At 42.0% G+C, this 27,396-nt stretch overlaps 1 protein-coding gene and 1 long non-coding RNA gene across 10 annotated transcripts in view; one reads left to right on the top strand and one right to left on the bottom strand.

The window, feature by feature from the left end:
* The window catches only part of LOC140199358 (partitioning defective 3 homolog B-like), a 1,206,993-nt gene that overhangs the window by 743,503 nt on the left and 436,094 nt on the right, over positions 1 to 27,396 (top strand). The gene's annotated exons all lie outside the window — the stretch shown is intronic.
* Positions 6,738 to 27,396, bottom strand: part of LOC140199361 (uncharacterized) — a 38,565-nt gene continuing 17,906 nt past the window's right edge. The window contains exon 3 of the long non-coding RNA XR_011886405.1: positions 6,738 to 6,938. This is a non-coding gene — a long non-coding RNA (uncharacterized lncRNA). The remainder of the gene's footprint in view (positions 6,939 to 27,396) is intronic.

The following is a 27,396-nucleotide window of genomic DNA, read 5'->3' as shown; positions in this document are numbered from 1 at the left end:
CAGGATGCTCTTTATTGACTACAGCTTGGCATTTGATACCATCATCCCCTCAAAATTAATCAATAAAGTCAAGATCTTGGCCTCAATACCTCCTTATAGAGTTGGATCCTCGATTTCCTCACTTGCAGACCCCAGTCAATTCAGATTGGCATCAATATCTTCTCCACCATCTGCATCATCACAGGTGCACCACAAGGCTATGTGCTTAGCTCCCTGCTCTACTTTCTTTACACTTATGACTGTGTGGATAAGCACAGCTCCAATGCCATATTCAAATTTGCTGACAACACCACTGCCGTAGGTCAAGTCAAAGGTTGTGATGAATCAGCATGTCGGAGAAAGATTGAAAATCTGGCCGAGTGGTGCCATAACAACAACATCTTACTCAATGTTAGCAATTATTGACTTCAGGAGGAGGAAACCATTGGAGGATCAAAGTTCAAGGTAAAATTTATTATCAGAGTACATACACAATCCTGAGATTCTTTTTCTGTAGGCATTTGATGATGGATGCTGTTTTTCTACTGCAACGTTTCATGTAGATGTGCTCAATGGTTGGGAGGGTTTTACCCATGATGTTCTGGGCTGAATCAACAAAGTTTTGTAGGATTTTCCGCATTGGTCTCATGCCAAGCTATAAAGCAGCCAGTCAGCACACTTTCCACCACATATCTATAGAGGTTTGCCAGGGTTTTTGATGACATGCTGACCCTCCACAGACTCCTGAGGAAGTAGAGGCACTGTCGTGCTTTCCTCGCAATAATAATTATATGATGGTCTAGGACAGGTCCGCTGAGATAGTGACACACAGGAATTTAAAGTTACTGACCCTCTCCACCTCTGATCCTCTGATGACTACTGGCTCATGGACCTCTGGTACCCTCTCCTGAAATAGGATCAAAGGTGGAGAGGGGCAGCAACTTTAAATTCCTCGGTTTTATCATTTCAGAGGACCTGTCCTGGACTCAGTACATAAGTGCAAATACGAAGAAAGCACAGCAGCACCTCTACTTCCTTACGAGTTTACGAAGATTCATATGACATCTAAAACTTTGACAAACTTCTGTAGATGTGTATTGGAGAATATATTGACTCACTGCATCAAAGCCTGGTATGGAAACACCAATGCCTTTGAATGTAATCTCCTATGAAAAGTAGTGCATGTATCCCAGGCCATCACAGGTAAAACCCTCTCCACCATTGAGCATGTCTACACAGAGCACTGCTGCAGGAAAGCAACATCCGTCATCAGGGACACCCACTGCCCAGGCAATGCTCTCTTCTCACCACTGCCATCAGGAAGAACATATAGGAGCCTCAGGGCTCACACCAGCAGGTTTAGGGACAGTAACTACCCCTAAACCATCAGGCTCTTGAACCAAAGAGGATAACTTCACTCAGCTTCAGTTACCCCATCATTGAAATGTTCCTACAGCCTATAAAATCACTTTCAAGGCCTCTGCATTTTATGCTCTCAATATTTATTGTTTATTTAGGTATTGTTATTATTTCTTTCTGTTTGTATTTCAACAGTTTGTTGACTTTTGCACACTGGCTGAGCACCTAAGTTGGTGCGATCTTTCATTGATTCTATTATGATTATTATCTATCATGGATTTATTGAGTATGCCTGCAAGAAAATGAATCTCAAGGCTGTATATGGTGACATGTATGTACTACGAAAATAAATTTACTTTGAACTTTATCTATGTCCTCACTGCTCCTTATCCACAGTGCTTGTGAGCCCGATATCCACATTTGCCCTTTGTGCCATGTTCTTCAATCATGGAATGGAGGCCGAAAATCCAGATGTCCTTTGCCCTATGTCCACATCATAGGCCACTGAGCATGGAGTGGAGGTGTAGATTCTGGATGTCTTTCATCACCCATCCACATTGCTGTCCTTTGAAGGGTCTTGGCCTGAAATGCTGACCGTACTCTTTCCCATGGATGTTGCCTGGGCTGCTGAATTCCTCCAGCATTTCATGAAAGAAGCAACTAAGCAATCTTTTTGATTGACTTTCACGTTTCCACTTTCTGTCGGTGATTAATCAACTAAGTATCCATTTAATAAAATAATATCTAACTGGCATTCAACCTTCCTGTTCATTGGGTGATGAAACTGTGATAAAGACATGCACTAATTATCCAAAAAAGGGTTGCAGGCTCTTGTGCCTCACTACTTTGCATTGGCTAATCTCAGACCTTTATTATTTAAACTGTGGGGCGTCTACTGAATAGATGAGGGTGATAATAATTGCATCTAATTGGGTGGAATAAAAAGTTCATGAGGCTTGTGATAAGTCAAATGAATACTGATCAGTTTGTTAACTGTCAATGATGATGGTTACATGGAATTAATTAGGTACTCTTTGGTACTGAATTCTGAGAGAAATAGTTTTAATTCTTCGGTTTGTCTATTAACAGCTTAAGATATTTTTTCTTAAGTTGTCTCATTACCAAATACTTGCCTTTAATTAACAGCTGTCAGCAAGCTGCAACTCAGAATGGAAATACTGGAATAGATGGCCTTATATCTTCTGTTATGTGTGACTGTGATGATAATGCGAATATATTGAAGAAACTGAAGCGATACGCAGAGGCGTTCTGTTCACAAGCCCAGAAACATGCCGATATGTCTATCTAGAATGTGTTGATGGTTCTGCTTCCTAGAGGTCTCCTTCTTGCCCTAGTCATTAACTGGAAATTCAACTCATCCAGCCAGATAAATTCTATGACAGATGTGTGATGCTTGATCTTATCCTTCCAGAAGAACATGAGGAAGTCATGGAGGGATTGTCTACTGAGTCTCTGTGGGTGAAAGTTAGAAACAGGAAAGGGTCAACAACTCTACTGGGTGTTTTTAATAGACCACCCAATAGTAACAGGGACATCGAGGAGCAGATAGGGAGACAGATTCTGGAAAGGTGCAATGATAACAGGGCTGTCGTGGTGGGAGATTTTAACTTCCCAAATATTGATTGGCATCTCCCTAGAGCAAGAGGTTTAGATGGGGTGGAGTTTGTTAAGTATGTCAAGGAAGGTTTCCTGACACAATATGTAGATAAGCCTGCAAGAGGAGAGGCTGTACTTGATCTGGTATTGGGAAATGAACCTGGTCAGGTGTAAGGTCTCTCAATGGGAGAGCATTTTGGAGATAGTGATCACAATTCTATTTCCTTTACCGTAGCATTGGAGAAGGATAGGAACAGACAAGTTAGGAAAGCGTTTAATTGGAGTAAGGGGAAATATGAAGCTATCAGGTAAGAACTTAGAAACAAAAATTGGGAACAGATGTTCTCAGGGAAATGTACGGCAGAAATGTGGCAAATGTTCAGGCGATATTTGCGTGGTGTTCTGCATAGGTATGTTCCAATGAGACAAGGAAAGGATGGTAGGGTACAGGAACCATCGTTTACAAAGGCTGTTGAAAATCTAGTCAAGAAGAAAAGAAAAGAAAGGTTCAAAAAATTAGGTAATGATAGAGATCCAGAAGATTATAAGGCTAGCAGGAAGGAGCTGAAGAATGAAATTAGGAGAGCCAGAAGGGGCCATGGGAAGGACTTGGCGAGCAGGATTAAAGAAAACCCAAGACATTCTGCAAGTATGTGAACAACAAGAGGATAAGACATGAGAGAATAGGACCAATCAAGTGTGAGAGTGGAAAAGTGTGTATGGAACTGGAGGAGATAGCGGAGGTACTCAATGAATACTTCATTTCAGTATTCACTACAGAAAAGGATCCTGGCTATCGTAGGGATGAATTACAGTGGATTGAAAAGCTTGAGCATATAGATATTAAGAAAGAGGATGTGCTGGAGCTTTTGGAAAGCATCAAGTTGGAAAAGTCTCTGGGACTGGACGAGATGTACCCCCAGGCTATTGTGGGAGGCAAAGGATTGCTGAGCCTCTGGCAATGATCTTTGGAGGCACGTGAGAAAATAGGTCAAAGTCAGCATGGTTTTCTTTAGGGATAATCTTGCCTGACAAATCTGTTGGAATTCTTTGAAGAAATAACAAGCAGGATAGACAAAGGAGAATCAGTGGATGTTGTATACTTGGAGTTTCAACAGGCCTTTGACAAAGCATCATACATGAGGCTGCTTAACAAGTTGAGAGTCGATGGTATTATGGGAAAGATATTAGCATAGATAGAGCTTTGGTTGATTGGCAGGAAGCAAAGAGTGGGAATAGAGGGAGCATTTTCTGATTGGTTGTCAGTAATAAGTGATGTTCCACAGGGGTCTTTGTTGGATCGAATCTTTTTACATTATAAATCAGTGGTTTGGATGAAGGAATTGTTGGCTTTGTGGCCAAGTTTGCGGGCGATAGGAAGGTAGGTGGAGGGGCAGGTAGTGTTGAGGAAGCAGAGAGGATACTGAAGGACTTGGGCAGATGAGAAGAATGGGCAAAGAAGTGGCAGATGGAATACAATGTCAGGAAGTGTATGGTCATGCACCGTGATAGAAGAAATGAAAGTGAAGATCATTTTCTAAATGAAAAGAAAATTCAAAAAATCTGAGATGCAAAGGGACTCGTGCAATTCCCTAAAGGGTAATTTGCATTTTGAATCAGTGGTGAAAAAGGCAAATGCAATGTTAGCATTTATTTCGAGAGGACTAGAATATATGTAAAAGCAAGGATTTAATGTTCAAGGCTCTATAAGGCATTGCTGTGGCCTCATTTGGAGTATTGTGAGCAGTTTTGGGTTCTAAGAAAGGAAGTGTTGACATTGGAGAGGCTTCAAAGGAGGTTCACAAAAATGATTCAGGGATTGAAAGGCTTATCATAAGAAGAGAAGTTGATGGCTCTGGGCCTCTGTTCACTGGAGTTCAGAAGAATGAGGGGTGACCTCATTGTAACCTATCAAATGTTGGAAGGCCTAGACGGAGTAGGTTTGGAGAGGATGCTCCCTCTGGCCAGGGAGTCTAAAACCAGAGGACACAACCTCAGAATAATGTCTATTTAGAACAGGGATAAGGAGGAATGTCTTTAGCCAGAGTGTCATGAATCTATGAAATTCATTGCCATAGGGAACTGTGGAGGCCAAGTCAAAGGCAAAGGTTGATAGATTCTTGACTAGTCAGAGCAGGAAAGGATACAGGGAAAAATCGAGAGATTTGGGCTGAGAGGGAAATGGATTACCCATGACAAAATGAAGGAGCAGACTTGAAGGGCCAAATGGACTAATTCTGCTCCTATATCTATGGTCTTATGGGTGGCCTAAAGCTCGATGTTCCCATCAGAAAAGCGCCATAGGAATGGGCCACAGCCTAAGGGTCATAGTACTACTCCACACTGGAGGGACTAGGTTAGGTGGTGTAGCCCCTCAAACTTCAAAATTTTTTATCACCCCAGGAAGGAAAATGAGTAGCTATGATGTTATCACTTTTAAAAAATGTTAACTTTGTTGAATGTATTATCTAAATGACATCAAAGAAGATAAATCTTTTTGTGTTCAAATTTTCTTTCATATTTGTATTTATTATGAATAAAGATTATTCTAAAATAACAAAGTTACTTCCACATCATGAAGAGCATTGAATATAGGAGCTGAGTCATTATATTACAGTTATGTGGGACCTTGGTGAGGCCATACTTGGAGAACTGTGTATAGTTCTGGCTACTCCCTTATCGGAAAAATGTGATTAAACTGGACAGAGTACAGAGAATGTTTATGAGGAGGTTGTCAAGTCTAGATGGCCTGGGTTTCATGGAAAGGTTGGCCAGACTAGGTCTTTATTCCCTGGAATGCAAGAAATTGTGGGATGAGCTTATAAAATGTTTAAAATTACAAAATACATAGGTAAATTGGACGGTAACTATCTTTTCTCCAAGGTAAAGGAGTCTAAAACCAAGGAAACTTTGAAAAAAAACATAGAAACGTGGAAAACCTACAGTACAATACAGGCCGTTCGGCCCATAAAGCTGTGCTGAACATGTACTTACCTTAGAAATTACCTAGGGTTATCCATAGCCCTCTATTTTTCTAAGCTTCATGTACCTGTCCAGGACTCTCTTAAAAGACTCTATCGTATCCGCCTCCACCACCGTCGCTGGCAGCCCATTCCACACACTCACCACTCTCTGCGTAAAAAAACACCCCTGACATCTCCTTTGTTCCTACTTCCAAGCAGCTTAAAACTGTGCCCTCTCGTGCAGCCACTTCAGCCCTGGGAAAAAGCCTCTGACTATCCACATGATCAATGCCTGTCATCTTCTTATAAAAAGGAAGCTTTTGTCAGGGTGGTGAGTATATGATGAAATACCAGAGGAAATTGAGGCAGGTACAATAGTATGATTTTAAAAGACATTTGGATAGGTACATGACTGGGTCTTGGAGGGATATGGGAAGAACACAGGAAGTTGCGATTAGCTGGTTAGCATGATGAACTGGTTGGGCAGAAGGTCCTGTGTAAGTACTGTGGTACTCAATGACTCTATGGTCTCTGTTAGGCCATTATAGGCAACATACTATTGTCTCCAGTGCCTCTAAGTAGATATTAGTGTAACGTTCCGTTATATTGGCTCGTGTATGTTTAGGGGAAATCCCGCCCAGCACCTGCTTCAACACTCCCCTCAGGGTCAGTCGCCACCCGAATCAACCACAAACATCAATCATCAGCCAGCACACCCAGTAAATTTTAACAAATACACTTTATAGATATTACTAATTCTATGATATTAATATACATTTGATACAGAGAGGAAAGTAATGAATAAAAAAAGGTGCCAACACTTATCAAAGTCCAAGTTCTTTGCGCGCTACCGTTGGAGCTCAATTCGACGTCAGACGACCACCGGAATTCTGTCGACTCATGGCTCGGGACCACCCTGAGTGATCGACCGGAGCCTCTCCGCACGTCCGCCATCCTCCTCGTCTCTCCTCTGACTCCCCGCCAAAACCCAGTCCACAGTCAAATCATACAGCATGGCATCTGAAAACAAAACGATACATAACCACCCATTGGCTAATAGAACCTTGTTATCATCATTTTAAAGTAAAACAAACTGTTAGCACAAACTCTCTGCAGCGTTAAAACACAACAAAGCCGCATTCCCCAGATTAACATAACAAAATCGCCATTTTAAATGTAACAAAAGAAAGACCCAGTACATTAGAACTAATATCGGTTAGTGAGATTTAATCATAAACAAAGTTTACAATTAGTCATAAAATCACAGAGCAATGCAGTATGAATATCACCCAACTGGTCCATGCTGACCACAGTGTTTACCCCAGCTGATCCCACTTTCCTCCCCTTGGCCTGTAGCCCTCTAAGCTCTGCCCCTGCATGTACCTGTCCACGTGCTTCTTCAATGCTACTGCTATACCTGCTTCAACCACTTCCTCTGCAGCTCATTACATATATTCACCATCCTCTGTGTGAAAAAGGTGCCCCTTGGATCCCTTTAAAATCTTCCCCTCTCAGCCTTAACTATGCTCCCATCCATCTCATCTTTGCCTCTCAAAAATTTAAACATTTCTATGTGATCGCTTCTCATCCTCCTTGTTCCAAAGAATAAAGACCAAGACTTCCCAACCTCTCCTCACAACTCAGTTCCTCTAGTCTTCGTTCCATACTGATAAATCTTATCTGCACTCTTTCCAGTTTAACCATGTCGGTCCTATAACAGGGTATTACTTCTTATTTCCCAGTTATATTTCTTTAGAAATGAGCTTCAGTGCTTTATTTATTTAGAGGTACAGAATGGCCCAACAAACCCACGCTGCCCAATTACACCCACCTGACCAATTAGGTCTTTGGAATGTGGGGAGAGACCGGGTCACCCTGAGGAAACCCACATGGTCATGAAGAGAACATACAGCAAAAGTGAACTTGTGTCATTGGAGCTGTGCCAGTGGTAGGCTAACTGCTATGCTGCTGCACCGTGCATCTTTATGTTGCTTTATTCCTAGTTGCACTCCTGTAGACATATTATGCACGTTGATGCATGAAGGTGCATTGAAAAGCTGAGATGTGATGCGATCAACTTTATCATACAGTAATTTATCATAGCCGTGCAGGTTTTGTCAGCTGTGTGTTTTTGCAACCAGTGAAAAGTAGGTTTCAAGTTGGTAAAGGAGCTCGTGCAAGGTGATATTCTTGCCTTCAGCCTCTCCAAATTCTCATTTGTGCTTTTCTCATCTTCTGGATTACTTTTGGCCTTCAATTCTCCATACCCGAGAGGCTTCAAGAAGCAGCGGCTCGTGTCCTACCGTTCGCTAAGTTCAGTATTTCTATTTATTGCCCGATCCTTTCTTTTGATGCGCAAATCTATTGCCTCTGACCAAGTATGCTCCATAAATAGCCTCATCCTCAGCTCATATCATAAGGTAGCATTGATTCACAACATGCCTGCAATCTTTGTTGGTCTTTTGCATAGGCGCTCTCACTCAGTGGTTTGACTCTGACCTTTTCAGTGTGGCTCCTGTGCCTCCTTTCATTTACAGTTGCATCACTATCCTGAGAAACTGCTGCTCTTCTGGAAGATGCTGAATTTCTGAAAGTGCATTTGTTGCTGTTTCTCACAGCAACTAGATGAAATGGATGTGAGCATGATTGATCAAATGCCAGAGCTCCCTTTAAGACCATGGACATCAAAATTATCTTCCATTAATTTTTTTTCTTTTCTTTCTGGAATGTGGGGGAAGGTAACGGTTGTGTGATGGTTCTTAAAAGTTTGAATCAATTTCCTTTAAGTGCTTCAGTTCCTAGGATGTGATCAATTTTTGCTTCTGTCTTAATTTTATAAAGGACAGTATCTGTTTATTGTGCATTAAAGTTAATTATATGTAAGTAATATACTCCACTCAGAGTAAGTGATAAACTCATGGACTCAGAACTTCTGCACAGCTAAACAGGGGGTTGGGGGAGGATAATGTCCACACAGTCCCAGAGGTTCATACTTCTGCTGTTAAAATGCGTTTCAAAAGAAAAGCATGGAGCAACTCTGAGGTGAGAATAATGTCTCCACGATCTTGCAACCTGATTTTGACCAAACTATTGCTTTCTAATAGTAGCTGAGACAGAACCACTCACGTGGTGAGGCAAGTGATGAGTAGAAGAATATAAAGTAACATTATTATTTATTTTTTAAAATAAGAAATTGATTAAGTCTGTAAGTTGAACTAACTAATTGTTAATGACTTGGAAGGAAGGATGATATTTTCAGGATTTGTCACACAATTATTAATCCACTATGTTTTGTATACCTTCAAAGAACTTCATGGAAGCTTCTTTCTAATTAGTGAATTCAGTGAGTTTCATCCTTAAGAAAACCTCTCTAAAAATAAATAACTGCGGTTATTGAAGAAATGTATTTCTTTTTAATAATGTGGTCATATTAAAATCTTGTCACCAATGCAAGCAAAGGTTATTTGCATTCATTATCTTCCAGTTCAAAGCAGAAGAAAGTACCCATTATTATATCAATAGCTGATTCTTCCAGATGCATTAGCACATTATCTGCATCATAATAATCACCTTGAGCTTGCTTCTCTTGCTTGCACTTGTGTCATTTCTAAGAAGGCCTGTTTTGACCTTACTTACTATGATAATTCAATCTGTTGTGTATTTTCTTTGAAATGTATTGTGATTACGGATCTTTTCCTTTACTCAATTTGCTTGAGTAAGTAATTGGTAGCTTGCTCAAAGATAACAACGGCATCTAATATTCACACAGAAGAAAAATAAAGAATAATATTAGGGCTCTGCAATATGCAGTTTTTAAAAAAGGATGCACTTGGGGTAGGGGAGGAGCTAGCATGTTCAGTGTCTGTTAGCCAACTCTTCTTTCCTTGAGAAAAGAGTTGCAGATGGTATTTTTTTGTACCCATTGCTGTCTATTTTGAGAAGATATTTCTACAGTGCTTGAAAACATATTGACTCAAAAATTGGTACCAGCAAACTTACTTTCAGCCTGGACAGCCTATCCATTGACATTTCCATCCCATTCAAGGATGGCCTGAGGAACCTGTGCTTCATCATTCAATAGAAACCCAACTAATCTTCCTTTCCCTTGCTGAATTCATTCTTACATTGAACAAAACTCTTCTAATGGCACTCAGTTACTCCAAATGGAAGTTCTAGCTATGCATGGGAAAAATAAGCTACTTGCTCTCATCCAGTGCTGAATGTTTTCATTACCTTTGCTGTTAATTTTCGCTGTGCTCTCACTCTGACACGCTCCATTTCTGATTCTTCCCTTTCCTTTCTTGCTTCCTCTTCCTCTAACTTGGAGGATAAGTTTACAACCAATATCCATTATGGGACCATTGACACCCACAGTTATCTTGACGAAATGCCCTCCTATTCTGCTTCTGGCGATGACTTAGTCCTATTCTCCCAGTTTCTCTGGCTCCATTGTTTCTGTACTGATAATGGCACCTTCCATATAAGTAAAAAAACATAACTATGGTTTCTCCTCCAGGATTCTCAATAGGACGGATTTCATTTATTCCCTCTCCTCCCATGAGGGTAAGGGTGGAGTTCCCCTTGTACTTTGCCTTCCAGCATCCATATTCAATGGACAGTCCTCCATAACTTCCAGCCCCTGTAATATAATGCCACCACCAGAGCATTCCCCCATCAGCATACCAATGGGACACTCCCTAAGTGACTCCCTAGTCCACCCGAAATCTCCACCAACTGCTGTTACCCTTTTCACAATGCTTCATATGTAATCATAGGACCCCTTCCCTTCCCCACAGTTCTGAGATCTAAACCCCTGTTCCAGGTGACATAACAATTCAATTGTACTGTTTCCAATTTGGTGTACAGCTTTCATTGTTTTTAAAAAGATTACCTTTATTTGTTACAAATACATCAAAACATACAGTGAAATGTGTAGTTTGCATCTAATCAAATCAACGAGGATTGTGCTGGCCATGGTCACAATGCTTCCGGTGCCAACATAGTATGCCTGCATCTCACCAGTCCTAACTGTGCATTATTGGAATGTGGCAGGAAACTCATCAAGTCACAGGAAGAACAGACAGACAGCGGAGGAAATTGAACCCCAGTCTCACTGCTGGCAGCCTGTAAAGCATTACACTAGCCGCTACACTGCCACACCATGCATTTGATGCTTACCTTGTGGGTGATGTTGGAGGAATCTGAGCAGATTGCAGAAAGTTGTTGTTCAACCCAGAAAGATGACCCTTTTGCTCATCATTAATTCTCCTTCCCACAGCTGCCTTGACTTTGGCCCCTTACACATTTGCAAAAACCCCCACAGAAGCTTGATGAGGAACACCTCTCCTTGGCACATTGTAACCCTTGGGGTCATGGGATGAATTTGACAGTTTCAGATTGTCCACTTTTTTTTATCAGAATGGCTAGTTCAATGAAAGGTCATCAACCTCTAATCGTAACTGAATTTTTTGCTCTCCACAAATGTTTTCCAACTAGCATTTCATAATCAACCAATGGCAGTATTTTATCTTCTTATCCAGTCAAGATGGCGGTGAGCTGTAGTCTCTGCCGAGATCGTGGCTCAGACTTGGGTGCTTCTTACGTTCATTAGGATGGTTTTTGGGACAGGGAGGGGAGTTAGGGTTTAGGGACAATGAGTTAGAGATCAGGCCTATACCCTGCATTCGGAGTCCAGTGATGTAGACATGGGGCAAAGACAAACTGGAGTCCAGGCATCCACTCTGCTCTCAAAGGCCAGCAACATGGATGTATGATGGAGGATGTCAGTGGTTGTTGGACTATCCCAGGTCAGTGGGTCCAGGGGGGCACAATGAGGCATGAGGATCGGTGAGTCGGCATGCCCAGAGTTCGAGCCTGATGTTTGGGTCCCATCATCCAACAGTTGATACTGAAGCTCAAAGTTTGAAGGTCGATCTGGAATTCAGAGCCTAATGGCTGATGTCTGGAGACTGGAGCCAGGAAGACTGTCCTGAAGTGCGTGTGTGTGTGTGTGTATGGGAGGGAGGAAAAAGACTTTTTTTGCTTTTGTGGTTTTGGTGCTTGTTGTGTTCTGTGTTGTTCTGCTGAGCATTGCGCCAGAATGTGTGGCAAAACTTGCGGGCTGCCCCCAGCACATCCTTAGGTATGTTGGTTGTTAACCCGAATGACACATTTCACGCATATTTTGATGTACATGTGATAAATAAATCTGAATCTCGCAGTTGCAACATTTTGTTTCTTCTCCATTTTCATCTTCTTCTATTTACGTATTCTCCAGGCAGATAACCTTCAGTTAAAAAGCTTTTACCACTCTTGCTGTGCTCGGATAAACACCTTTGTCATTCATTCTCCGAGTTATTGCCTATTTTCTTTCCATCCCTCCCCCTGCCTGGAACGTTAGCACAATTATTTTATCCACTTTTCCTGGTTCTGATGAAAGGCTATTAAGCTGTATAATTTCTCTCTCCATAGATGCTGCCTGACTTGCAGAGTATTACTGCATTTTCTGTTCTTATTTCAGATGTCCAGCCTTTTGGCATTAGCTGATAACAAGGGTAATGATGCACCCTTTCAGATAAAGCAGGTGATAGGCGCAAAGCATGACCAGTGCAAGTACTTGAAGTATGCCCTGAACTGCGCCCTGATTGACCTATATGGTCATACAGCATGGAAGCAGGCTTTTCAAACCACTGACAATCAAGCATCATTTATGCTAACCCTGCACTAATCTCACATTATTCCCCAACCTGACCATTAGTTCTTTGCAGATTCTGTACTACATACGAGAGGCAATTACAGTAGTCAATTAACCTACTAACCTGCATGTTTTTGCAAAGTGGGCAAAATCCAGAAGGGAACCCACGTGGTCACAAAAAAATGTGCAAACTCCACATATGTGCATAAGAGAATCAGGATCGGAATCGAATATGGGCCACTGGACCTATGAGGCAATGGCTCAACTAGCTGAGCGGCTCTGCCACTCTAATGCAGTCCATTTTTAAAAGCACGTGGACAACTATGGGTTACAGGAAAATGTGAGAAATGAGATTGATGAGATTGCTCTGGGACCTAGCCTAAACACAATGGGCTGAATAGACCCCTGCTTTAGTGTAACTGTAAGGTTATGGAGTGAGAAGGGATTGGTGGAATGCAATTCCATTTCATTTCAAATAGGACATATTGTTTAGTTGAGTAGTGGGGTGGAAATATATCTTTACCAATGGATGTGTAAAGCACTCCTTCCCTATGCTGGCCTGCCGGTCAGCCCTGGACAGCTACTTAGCCCCTTGATCAGAGCCACGTGAAGCCATAGTACCAGATGGTGGCGGGTCGTATCAGTAACTAATGCATATAATAAATTCTGGTTATGCAACCACTGATGCCAGGCAAACTCTGAAGAGTATTGATAATGACTGGGGTCACCAGTCTTGTAAAGACACTGCCCAGAAGAAGGCAATTGCAAACCACTTCTGTAGAAAAATTTGCATAGAACAATCATGCTCACCAATATGACACGGCACATGATGATGATGATATTGTTTAGGGGGAGCAGATCTGATTAATATGACACTCCAGTACTGTAAGGATAAAATGTTCCTCAACCCAAGTGCTAGATCTTAAATGCTGCACAGTATTATTGGAATGTGTACTGCTGTCACTAATGACACCTGCAATTAAAACAAGCCCTCGTTCAATCATTCTTCTGCAGGTCATGGAAGATTGTTTGTCTGAAATCTTTCTTTCATATTTAGGGAAGTATACTTTCATGAACTTTCTTTCATTATGTGACAAAATGTAAATTTTCGAGAACATAAGTTCTAAATTAATGCTGGAGCAATGTTAATTATTTTGAATATTAAGTATTCAAACCCACTCCTAATATAGTTTTCTGATGTTAATAGCCATTCTGCAAAATCCCTGGGAGATTGAAGCCAAATTATTGTTTGTTGAAAGTTGAGTATTTAACAGAATGATAACCTGTAATGAATTATGTAGAGAGATTGGAGAAACTAGGGCTGTTTGTATCAGAGTGGAGAAGTTAAGATTTAATAGAGTAATGTAAAATTATGCAGGGTTTCAGTTGATTAAATAAGAAGAAACTGTTTCCATCGGCAGAAGTATCTTTAAGTTCAGGACACAAATTTACAATAATTAGCCAATGTATCTGGGGAGGGAATTTTTATTTAGCTCATGGATGTAATTTAAAAAAAAATTGAGTTATAAAAGTTCAAAGTTCAAAGTACATTTATTATCAAAGTATGTTTGCAGTATAAATCCCTGAGATTCATCTTCCAAACAGCCAGGCACGAAAACAAAGAAAACCATGAAACCCATTCAAAGGAGACCATCAATTCCCTGCCCCCACGCTCAAAAAATACAAATCGCAGAAACAGCAACAAAATATAATGGGTGAAAAACACAGAATATAAAACACAAAATGGAAATAGTCCAACATATTCAGTTCAGATCAGTGTTCGCTACCTGCAGGCCGCCCTGATTCAAAGCACCTAAAATAGCAACAAAAACAGGAGCAACCAGAAACCAGAAGCACATCATAACATGAACTACAGAGTCGAATCCACAAACCATGTAGACTAAACCTTGCCCAAGACCCGGGACTGCAACAGCACTGATGGAGAGAGAGAGGGAGAGAGAGAGACCATTCGAACACAGGCACCTTCCTCCTGGAGCAGCGAGCAAGCGAGAGGCTTGTAGATGGCGCTGAACACCTGCTTGTCATCCGCACTTGCCTGAATGATCCCAATCTTCCTCGACACTTTAATTGGCAAGATCGGTGAGAAATAGAGCCGAACATAGACTTGCACCCCATCTCCAGGCATCTTGGCCTTGAGCCCTCACCCTTTGCTGGAAACACCCTCGGAGGCAACAAAGCGCCAGATCGCTCAATCAGCCCAGATCAGGCTCGAACAGTAGCAGAACCATATTTCAAAGAAAAGGACGTAAAAGAAATGAAAGAAAAATCATCATGGATTTCGAAGGAGGAGGTCATAACAGACCGACCTCACTGAATTCCTAGAAAAGGGACATACACTGGTTAAGTGATAAACATATCCGTGCCTGTTCAAGTGCACAAGCCTGCTTGTTTACAGTATTTGTCAGTTGTTTTATGGCATTCTGAAAATTTGTGTGGGCTGTTTTTGTCATGAGCCACTCTTATGACCCCAATGAGACTTCTGTCAGACTTCAGTGGGTGATGTTCTTCCCTGTGCAGTGCCTTGGTTGGAGACTTGCTGGGGAATTTGGACTTGGTTGTGTAGATGTATCTGTCATTTCCAAGCCAGTCTGGGTGAACGGTAAGTGAAGTAAAGTGTCCATCTATGTTTTTGCTTTTCTGAACCACACCCTGCACTAAAATAATTCAACAATTCCCACAATTTTTTTAAATCTGCAGTTGTTGGAAACCTGAAATAAAGAAAACAAAAAAGGCTGGCATACTCAGTGTGTCAAGCAGTATCTGTGGAGAAAGAAATCAAGTGGTTTGAAGTTTCTGATGGAAGTCATTGATCTGAAAAGTTAATTCTGTTTCTTTCTTCACGGTTGCAACATGTCCTGCTGAGTGTTTACAGCATTCCAGTTTTTATCTCCAAAATTCCTAATCCCCATGTCAGCTCCCCCATCCTGTGATTTGCAGACTCTGGGCCATGTGAATCTCTGCCAGTCTTGTGACCATTCCTCCCACCCCAGCTCTACTGGTATTCATGAGCATTTTGGGCAAATCAAGAATTACATATTGACAGTTACTTGGAAATCGGATTCGTATTTAAGTATGAATCGTTGGAATAATGAAATTTCTAGTTGTATTCCACTCGAAAAAATTACTTATAATTTAAGAGATAAATATGATACATCTTTGAATATTTGGCGCCCATATTTACAAAAGATAGAATGGCATATTTAGTTGCTCCGATGATAAAGATGTTGGTCCCTTGGGGAAAGTATTAAATAAATATACTAAACTTATTTTGAATCCCATGGAGCATGTAGAAACCTTCCAATATCCAGGCAGTTCTTTTTTCTTTTTTCTTTTTCTTTTTTTTCAGCTAGGGGTATATATTGGGGGGGAAGGGTTAAGGGGAGGAGGGAGGGTTGATATCATCTTTCTATGTAATCACTTAAAAAACTCAATAAAAATTATGTTAAAAAAAGAGTTACATATTGAAATCAATATGTACAGTACTGTACAAATACAGTATTGAAATCATTCATTCTACTACTACTACGTCGACTCAGGCCTCGGGGGTCGGCGTCAGGCACGGTGACGGACTCTCCACTTCTCCCTCTCCCTCATCATAGTGTTCAGTTCATCTACATTAGCCGCGCCGCTGTCTTCTAAGAGCGTGTTGACCATAGTCTTGGGAGGGCACCCAGAGTTCATCCTCCCATGCTTGGGCTCCCATTTGATGACTAAGCTGGCAGGTAGCTCGGGGTGGTGTAGACAGTGCCCCGCCAGTTGCAGTCTTCTCGCCTTGATTTTAATAGTGAGCATTGGTAGGTTGTCATAGAGCTCTACGTTCGTCATGTGCTGTTGCCAACACGTCCATAAAAGAATCATAGACGCACACAGGCTTCTGCAAGTCAAAGCTCATCAGTGTAACTTTCCACTCATTTCCTCCTTGTAAGTTTACCTTGGTTCCTCTCAAATATACCAGTGGAAGATGTTTCAAAAACAACTTTGGTTTCTTGTTCCTCTTTGTGAAATACGGCTGAACATGAATTACATGAAACACTGTCTTTCTTACTTATCAGACAGGCTTTCTTACTTACCACAACAATCGGAAGACATCCATCCATTTCCAAAGCCCAAACTCTCCACAGTCCACTGGCTTTTGAACATCCACCAACAACAACCAGCAACACCCCCCCCCCCCCCAAAGACAAAGCATTCTACGTGCTATGTATTTATTCCTCTTCTTCCGTAGTGCTCCCCAACCAATTTACATGGCCGCTTTATCTCTTCGAATCCCTCCCCAATGGATGGAGCCAATTGTGAAGTGGATGCTCCCACTTCTCAGTTGGGCCCACGCTTAGAGGAAAAGGAACCAATCAATATTTTGACTCAAAAATATACATTGCACGGTCTGTAAAAGGCATCAGCATAACCAGTGTTTCATGTAATTCAAGATCAACGGTTTTACACAGAGGAGCAAGAAACTGAAGTTGTTTTTGAAACATCTTCCACTGGTATATTTGAGAGGAACCAAGGTAAACTTACAAGGAGGAAATGAGTGGAAAGTTACACTGATGAGCTTTGACTTGCAGAGGCCTGTGTGTGTCTATAATTCTTTTATGGACATGTTAGAATTAATGATTTTGATATTGTATGTTCTATGTAACTAATGATTTGCCCAAAACGTTCATGAATACCGATTCAATATTGACTCCTAAATGGAATTAGAAGCTTATTTGAACAAGGGACATTTTTAGTCCTGTGGGGTAAAGAGCCAAGGAGCAGGGTAAGTGGCAAAGGTTTTTCCAAAGAGCCTGTGCTGGTGTGATAGACCCAATTGCTGCCTCTGGTTTCATCTAATTCCGTGATACTAAAACTACACTGGGGTCTGATCTATATGATGAGTATGAATTGCATGAATGGGATTTGTAAAGACCATGTATGGAGCACAGTTATCCATGTTGGCTAGTAAGAACTGAATACCATAGAAATTGCCAGTGTATTTTCAAATGGAAAGTACTAACCATGTATCAGAGGCAGGAAGCACACAAACCTGAAACCTCCACAGAAGGTGTGAATCTTTTCCAGCCAGTTGAGACTACATTATCAATAACTTTCTCTCCCAGTGGCTTAACCATAAGTGAGATGTGTTGAGATGGGGAGATATCAATACAACACAGGCTCCCAGTTATTTTAAAATCCTTGAAAGGTAAAAAGCATACTTAGGTAATGGTAGTGAGTATCTCTCCAGTCTTTCTAGTTCCAGTCCATTGTGGAAAAAAGTAAATGAAACACGGAGGAGAGATCTTCATCTTTATGGCACGTTGCTGGAGTTGTAATGGCTGTTATTCAGTCGTAGACATTATATTTCAAGCTGCTTTCCTCCATCAGCTTGATGAATATAAACATACAAAATTTTAGGTGTTAAGTGCATATGGTTTTTCTGACTATGAATCTCATGATTTTATTATCGTAGTGCTTGGCAAAGCCAGGAGGTGATGGTGTTTATAGTGAGGAGGTGTAGTTGCCTGTGGCAAAAATACTTTTGACCATTTTACCTTGTGAATGTTTCCTGTTAATTTTTTTGGTCCCTGGAGGGTGACATACCATAGCTAATTAACAAGCCTGACTGTTAGCATGCTCCCTTAAGACTCTCCTTTGTTGTGAATAAATACATGGAAGCTTGAAAAGATAAAAAATAACCTCAGTGCAGTACCAGAATTATTACCCTGCCGCAGACAAAGGGAGTTCAAAATTCTGTGATGTTTTTAACATTTCGTTAACTCTCAGAACCACCATCATTCCCTTTGGATGCATTCCTTGCAGATAAATAGCTACAGCTGTGATGGACTCTGCACTCTTTAATGAGCACATCAGACAGCAGATGAGAGGAGAGGTTGATGGGCTGGGATCGTTCTGTGTGGTGCATTTATTTGTTATTTTTCTTGCAGAGGATCTCTGATGTGTAGCTGTACTTGAGAAGTAATTTCAAGGTCTTGGGTCAGAAATGACCCAGCAAATGTGTTTGTTGTTTGAGCTCTATGTATAGAGTAGCTTCCCCAATGTATTGAAGCTGCATTTCTTTTCAAACAGTGCCTGCTGTTTCATTTCCTTAATCTGAAAAGGTGAGCTCTGCCTTATGTGTGGCTTCATCCTATTTTGATGTGTCCTCTATATTAGGAAATAGGAACTATTTTCTGTTTCTTGAAACCTCTTGTGATCAGCATGTTTCTTTCTTTCTCTCTTTCTTCTCAGTCCCTGTTTGTGGCTTGGGTATTTTTGCATATCTGCCTAGTGACTCAGTTGATTTGTATGCATCTTTGTCTTTTTTTTCTACATGGGTGTGTTTACAGATCTGTACTGTGAGACTGCAAAATCCAAATTCATTCATATTTTCAACTTTTCTCTTCCCTTTGCTCCCTCTCACCCCTCTCCATCCTTTCCTTTCTCTGCCTTCCCACCCCTTCTCTTCCCTCCAGCCATTTTGCTCCCCTCTCCCGCCTTCTTTCCCCTACCTCCTCTTCCATTCTTCACCCCCTCCCCACCACCACCTTCATCTCTATTCTTCCACCGGACATCATTACTCTGCTGTGTGCCAGGCCAGATCTCTGATGCTGAGGTCTGTTGAGTGATCCACATGCCCTGTGTGACAGCAGTTTTGCCCATTGTTGTGGTCAGTGGGATATTGCTCTACTCCTACTTGCTACACTACTAGTTAAATGCAGAATTCATTCTACACTATTTCAAATAACTGCAGACCGCACAAAAAAGATCAAGCTTCCAGGCTCATATTTAAACCGTGACGATATTTTCGAGTTAGATGTAGTCCCTAAACATTGAGACAAATGCAGATTAGGTGTATGGCTGTGACATGAGTGCATGCTTGCAAGCCACTATCAATTAAGCACATGGAATTAGCAGATGTAGCTCGGTACTCAATTTCTCGTTAATGTACAAAATCCTCATCCCGGGTATTAATCTAAAGAGCCAATGCTGTACTGAGTCCAGAGTAAGCGCCTCCTCCTTTTGGAAGAGGAGCCCCAGTAACACTTTGTTTTTCCAAATGAAAACTCATGCACAAAACCTAAGCACTTTTTACTTTTGTACTCCCGACAGTAAAGGGCAAAATCCTAATTGCCTGCCAAATACTGTTTTATTTCGTATTTACATCCTGCATCTCTTGCAGCAGCACATTGAAAGGTACAAAATTATTCAGGGTCTTGATGGGGTAGATGCAAATGTGATATTTCCCCTGGCCTGAATGTCTTGCACTCGGATGACAGCTTCAGAATAGGAAGTCAGCCATAAAGACAGAGCTGAGAAGAAATGTCTCTCCCCACCCCCCTGCCCTCAAGAACAGCAAATCTTAGGAATTCTCTACCCATTTGGGCTGTGAAGACTACACTAATCCCATTCCTTTTGTGTACCCAGTTTCTCAGCACCCCCCACCCCCAGATTCTACCCCTGGTCTACAATAGGAGCAACTAATGATGGCCAGTAAAGCACCAACCCTCACATCTTTGGGATGTGTGAGGAAACTGGAGCAGCCAGGAGAGATCCACCTGGTGTCCACCTGGTCCACCTGGGAGAATGTGCAAACTCTGCACTTCGGGCCGGATTGGCTCCAGGTCTCTGGTGCTTTGAGGCCGAGGGTCTACCAGTTCTATCAGCTCTGCCAGCATGACACCCTTCAAGACAGAGTCTGATTGATTTGGGATATTAAGGGAATCACGGATATTTATGGGCCTGGGGCAAGAGATCAGTCATGATCTTATTGAATGATAGAAACAACAGAAGGGGCCGAATAGCCTGGCCCTTATGTTTCTTGTGTTCTAAGCATCCTGGCAGTGCATAACAAATAATCTGTTTTCTGGTCCTCCTCGTCCACAAACTGTCCACAATGGTTGCTCCTTTGCTCTACTTATCTGGGTCACATGGCTGATACCAGCTCCGGATAATAAACCTTATTCAGTGCAGGGCCTTCCTGCTGTTAGCAACAAGCCCTCCCTCCGGAAGCAGGAAATGCATTGACTACTGGTTAAGCTAGCAGCCTACTAGAGGGCATAGGTTTGAGGTGAGGGGGAGGATTTAAAGGGGTTCTGAGGGGGCAGTTTCCAGACATCCCACCTCTCCCGGAACTTCTGCAAATTAATAGTGGCTCCCTGATGCTCGCAAGTTATATACAATGTCCCGGAAATTAATTTTTTTGAGAGCGAGCGCAAGAGCAAGAAAGCAAGTGCGAGAGAGGGAGCGAGAGCAAGAGCAAGAAAGCAAGCGCGAGGGAGAGAGAGTGAGAGCAAGAGCGAGAAGGCAAGTGAGAGTGAGGGAGAAAGCAAGCGCGAGAGAGTGCGAAACCAAGCGCAAGAGAGCGAGAAAGCAAGCGCAAGAGAGCAAGAGCAAGAGCGAGAAAGCAAGCATGAGAGAGATAGTGAGAAAGCAAGTGCGAGAGAAAGCGAGCGCGAGTGAGAGCGACCACGAGCGAGAGAGCGCACGCGTGATAGAGCGAGAGCAAGAGTGGGAGAGTTCCAAAAAAAGTCAGAGTGGCAGAGTGTTCCAAAAAAAATATAAAACGTATGTCACCCCAGACTACACTAAAGTGTACCCCTGCCTAATAGGGGTCAAAAATAATGACAGTGTTGCTCGCTGCTGTGGGTTAAGACTGTAAAAGGCATGTTGAGGTGAGTTTAACAGGAGTCATTCGTTCATTAGCATAGCTAACATTATTTAAACTAGTTGGCTAGCTGCTAAGGAGCTACTCTATTGCAGACATCCCACCTCTCCCGGAAATCTCCCGCAAATTGATGGTGCTACCTCTCTGAAATGAGTTTTTGCAGGGTGGGATGTCTGAGTTTCCCACACAGAGGGTAGTGTCTTTGCCTCCTGAACTGTTTTATTTTATATTCACCACTGAAATCATTGGAGCCTTGGATCCTGTGTCAGTTATGTTCAGGTGCACAAACTGACTGTAATGTTGAGAAAACCTGAAGAAGACTGAACCCTACATAGTGATGTCCATGGTGGTGGGAACTGACAGAGTCAGTCCTCCAGTCCTGGGTCTTACATTACGCATTGCATATGCAAAAAGTCTAGGATCAACTACCATTTCGACAGCTTGAATCGGTAAATTAAAATTGGAAAATAGTTTTTTTTTATTGTAATATGTACCAAGGTACAGTGGAAAATCCTCTCCTGCATATCGTCAATACAGATCAATTCATTACAACATTGCATTGAGGTAATGCAAGGTAAAACAATAAGAGAGTGCAGAATAAAGTGTCACAGTTACAGAGAAAGTGCAGTGCAGGCAGGAAATAAGCTGAAAGACCATAAGGAGGTGAGTGGTGAGGACAAGTAGGTGGTAGGGATCTATAACAGTGGGATCGAAGCTGTCGTTGAGCCAGGTGGTACTTTTTTTAGCCTTTTGTATCATGTAGATGGGAAGGAGAGTAGGAGAGGGCTTTACTGAGGCAGCCAGAAGTTTTGACAGAGTTCAGAGAGGAGGTCTGGTTTCCATGATGTGCTGAGCTGTGTCCACAACACTCTGCAGTTTCTTGATATCACAGACAGAGCAGTTGCCCTACTAAGTCCCGATGCACCCGGATCGTTGATAAAACCTGGTAAGGGTCATAGGTGACATGCCAAACTTCTTTAGCCTCCTGAGGAAGTTAAGGGCACTGGTGAGCTTCCTTGGCCATGGTGGCCATGTGTTTGGACCAGGATAGGATATTGGTGAGGTCATTCGTGGGAACTTGAAACTCAACACTATCGACCTCAGCACTGTTGATGCTAACCTGAGTACATGCACCACCTCACTTCCTGAAGTCAATGACCATCTCTTTTGTTTTGCTAACCTTGAGGCAAACGTTGTTGCCAGGAACCCATGTCTCTAGGCTCTTTATCTTGTTCCTATACTCCAATTGTTAATTATTTGAGATATAGCCCACTACCGTGGTATTATCTGCAAACTTCTAGCTAGAGTTAAAGCAGAATCCGACCACAGTTGTGAGTGTACAGGGAACAGAGTAGGAGGCTGGGGCCACCAGTGTTGGGATAATTGTGTTGAAAGTGTTGCTGCCTATCCCTACTGATTGCAGTGCGTTGGTCTCGAAGTCAAGGATGGGGTTTCAAAGGGAGGCATTGAGTCCCAGCTCTAGGAGTTTGGAGGTGATTTTGCCTGGAATTACAATATTGAAGGTGGAATTGTAGTCAATATACAACAGTGTAATGTTAGTGTCTTACTGCCCAGATGCTCCACAGGTGAGTGTAGGGACAGGTGTTCCACAGGTAGAGTCCATAGAGCATCTGACCAGATAAGTGTGGAGCCAGGGAAATGGCATCCACAGTAGACCTTTTCCAGTGGTGGGCGAATTGTAGTGGGTCAAGGTTTTATGGGAGGCTCGAAGTAATGTGTGAATGTAGTTGATAGCTAGCACAGTTGGTGGGCTGAAGGGCCTGTTTCCATACTACATCTCTCTATGACTCCATGTTTTGGAAGAGATTATTTTGAACTTAGGTCACTGGTGCTATAATAGCATTATGCTAACCACTACACTACCATGACAAACTGTCAGTGTGGGCCTTTTGCCGAGAAAAAGTTGTGCAGCAATGCAGCGTAGCAAGATTCCTGGGTGCATCAAATTTTGATATCTTCACTGGTTAAAATATATTATTTTTCTGCTCTTTTTACATGAATGAATAATCTCACATTTTTCTAGATTGTTTCATCCATCATGTTCTTTATTTCATTGAGCTGTATCTTTCCATCTTGTGTCATCAGTATGGATTATAAATGGCTGGGAGTTCAGTACTGTTCTGTGTGCAACATTTCTTATTTCCTATTCTTTCTCTGGTTCTTTCATTACTACTCCATTTATTGCTCCAAGCCCTGTAAATACTCCCCTGTTTTAATCTAATGCTATTAGCTATGCAAGATTCACTTTTCCAGTGGAGTGGTTATCTGGTTTCTGGTTTAAGATGGCGCTACCAGAGATGTGCAACAGCTTGTTGGTTGTTCGAAAGCAAAGAAATTTGACAAAAAACATTATTAATGACACTTCCTTTGAAGTAAATTGTGGTAAACAATCACCGTAAACAATGAGGAGGCAACAAATTCGAAGCGAATTCGAGAGATGAGCCGTGCTGGTGCACTGCAGAATTGATGCAGATGGAGTTGAAGTGAGTGATTCGGAGAGGAGAGGTCACGACTGAGGAGTTTTGAATCATGTCCAACTAACCAGGCTGCGAAGTTGTATCACTCTAAGCGGCGAGCTGATTTGGAAAGGCCGAGAACGGCTTCTTCTGCAGTGAAACCTAGGCCTGAAGCGAATCGCTGGGCAGTGTGTTCTAGGCCTGGAGCAATCTGCCACAGCAGAGCCCGGGTACTAATGCGAGCTACAACTTAAACGCCGGCCCAGATAGACTGGAAAGGCAGTACGTAGAGAGTCAGGCTGATGTCGCTCGCTCTCCCGTGATGTTTACTCCTCTCTCTGTGATTCTGAAGCTGTGAATCTGCACCTCCCCCCCCCCCCCCCCCCCACCTCTGGCTGCAGTGCTTCATGTCTGCGAACTTTGCAGTGATTTGCCCTGCTAATGTGATGAACTGATACCGAGGCTTTCTGCCTGCTCCGGGCTGCTCCAAGGATTTGCATCTGAGGACTCAGTTTGGTTTGGTTTGTTGCTCGCTTCAGTTGTTTGCATGATTTGAGTTTTTTTTTCTCGTTCTTTGTGCATTGGGGGTTGGTCTTTATTTTTGACCTTTTTTTAATTGGGGTCTATCAGGTTTCTTGCTTTGTGGCCGCCTGTCAGCAGACAAATCTCAAGGTTGTATAATTTATACATTCTTTGATAATAAATGTACTTTGAATCTTTTCTCAGTGGAACACAGGGTGAGCCGGTCGTGCAGCTGGTAGTGCTTGTTGCCTCAAAGCTACAGGAGTCCAGGTCCGATCCTGACATCCGGTGCTGCCCATGCAGGGTTTGCACGTTTTCCCTGTGACTGTGTGGCTTTCTCCTTCACGCTGCAGTTTCCTCCCACATCCCAAATTGGCCTCGATAAGTTACTGTTTAGTGTAGGAGGTTGACAAAAGAATCAGAAAGGGCAGTTGGTAGGCATGTTTGAGGGAGAATAAGACACAGGGTTCTGGGGGATTGTGACAAACAGGAAATTAAACTGATAGGTTGCTTTGTAGAGAGTTAGCATGGACTCAATGGGCTAAAAGGCCTCGTCTTGTATTTTCTGATATATAACTGAAGTGTATGAAAATTACCAAGAACTTATTTAAACATTTGCTGTTGTTTCTCTGTCAGCAAACTTGTCAATCAAATTTCCCAATCCACCTTAGCCAATTCACTCCTCATACCTACATAATTGGCTTTATTTATATTCGCGCCTCTCATTTCTAGTTGATTGGTGTCTCAAACTGAATACAAAATTCTGTCAGTTTGTGATATTGTGTCTTGTTGCCCTGGAAGAACCTTTACTTTAAGATGACTAAAATGTAACATTAATGGTGCAGATATTTGTGCTGAAATCAGTCCAGAAGATCTGAAGGAGATTAAAAAATCTAAAGGGACCTTTGGCAAAATTCATTTTAAGGAATCAAATAACTAAGGGTCATTAACATGCAGCCAGCATGCACTTTGCGCAGTAAAGTCTTGATTGACGGGGGTGAATGAAAAATAATCAGGTCATGATCGTAATGCAACCGCGGGTGACTGAAACATGCCAGGTTATTGTAATGGGCTTTTTTGTTGGTTCTTATGTGATATCTTTTCTTAAAATGGTCACATAATATTGCCCAATTCTGTCCATCTCAGATTATCCATAGCCGAAACCTTGCCCAAGATTTGCTCCCTATTAATTTCACTGTTTTGAACAGATACCTGGCTGGCCACCTACTTTATGCTCACTTGCCATCCAAATTTCTGCTAGCTGCAGCCTAACTTACACCAGGCCTCCCCCGTTTATCCCTCTGCTACACCGATCCTCAGGTAAGTAACGTGTATCCCAGGTTAATTAAACCCAAAGATGTGATGTTAGAAAGCTCCACCTGTGGAGGGATGAATTTTAAGAAAAGAGAACTTGGGAAAAGAAATCTATGCGAGAATGAGGCATGGCTGACACGGCTGGACGAACGAGAGAAACACAACAAACTATTGGAAACTAAAGCTATAAACTATTAAAAGTGGAATTAGTAATCAGTACCTCTACCCTACTTACTTGAAAACCTCAGGGTGAAACCCCTGGAGGGGAGATGCTAGTGATATAAGATCTATTGAAGCTGTGGCTATAACAAAGCAGCAGCTGTAACGAGACAATATCGACAGAGAAGAGTGTCCAAGATTTCTACAAGTATAACTGGGAATTAGTTCTGTTAAATCATATGAAAGGATTCGGTCAGTTTTTTTTGTATAAGTTTGTGAATCAACTTTCCATGGATGATCAACTATTTAGATTAGATTAGGTTATGAGGACATGCAGTCCTCTTTTATTGTCATTTAGTAATGCATACATTAAGAAATGATACAATGTTTTTCCAGAATGATATCACAGAAACACATGACAAACCGACTTAAAAACTGACAAAAACCACATAATTATAACATATAGTTACAACAGTGCAAAGCAATACCGTAATTTGATAAGAACAGACCATGGGCACGGTAAAAGTCTCAAAGTCTCTCGAAAGTCCCATCATCTTATGCAGACGGTGAACCTCCAGTGCCGCAAACTTGCCGATGCAGCATCCTGGAAGCATCCGACCACAGTCCGACTCCGAGTCTGTCCGAAAATTCCGAGCCTCCAACCAGCTCTCCGACATGGAGCACCGAGCACCATCTCTACCCAGCGCTTCGACACCACCCTGGGCAACAGACAATAGGCAAAGCCGAGGATTTGGGGCCTTCCCCTCTGGAGATTCTGGATTGCACAGTAGCAGCAGCAGTGAAGCGGCAATTTCGGAAGTTTCTCCAGGTGTTCCTCCGTGCTTCTCACGGCTGTCTCCATCAAATCAGGATTGTGCACGGCCCCCTAGTTAACACATATCAATATCATTCGGAACGGCTGCGCGCGCTGCGTCGCGCCGCCATCTTCTCCCAATGAACCAAAAATCAAGATGGCGAGCCACCCAAGATCGAAGAACCAGCACAGGAGCTAATGTTTAATGATGTAGAGGATTTAATATGGTTGAATGTATAAGTTTATTTTCATTCGAAGGATCTGAATTTGATTTTCTATAAGAACTGATTATTTTTGCAAAAACTTTAATAAGTTAGTGAATGAGATTTCATTTGTTTAGAATTTGTGATGCTGGAGAATTGTTGTGAATGGAGTTAAGCTGCATGTATGTTTTTTTTTGGTGTTGAATTTGAATTTGTAGACATACTGACCTGAACTGAAACTGAAGTTAACCATAATACTTAAGAATAGGAATTAAATTAGTTTTCTAACTAACTAGGGATAAATAACAAAGGAAAGGTTAGTCTGTAAATGCTTAGATCTAATTAGTCAGAGAAATTGGAATAATAAGGTTATTCCAATGTATTTCATTGATTCTAACGAAAAAGGAATTTGGTTTTCGTTTAATATCTGAGACTTGGAACCCAAGGCAGAATGTTGGAATTTTGAATTGATCTTACTCATGTAAACATTCCGTATATGTTGCTTTTTTTCAATGAACGGACTTGCCTCCAGAAGTGTGTGTTTTCTATTCACTGCCTCCTTCTAATACCTAGCGCTTCTGATGGCCTACTAGCATCTAGAGATTTTCTTATTAAGAGTGCCGCGGCCAG

This window comes from Mobula birostris, chromosome 6 (genome assembly GCF_030028105.1).
Source record: "Mobula birostris isolate sMobBir1 chromosome 6, sMobBir1.hap1, whole genome shotgun sequence".
Classification (NCBI taxonomy): domain Eukaryota; kingdom Metazoa; phylum Chordata; class Chondrichthyes; order Myliobatiformes; family Myliobatidae; genus Mobula; species Mobula birostris.
This window is presented reverse-complemented; position numbering and strand designations above follow the sequence as displayed.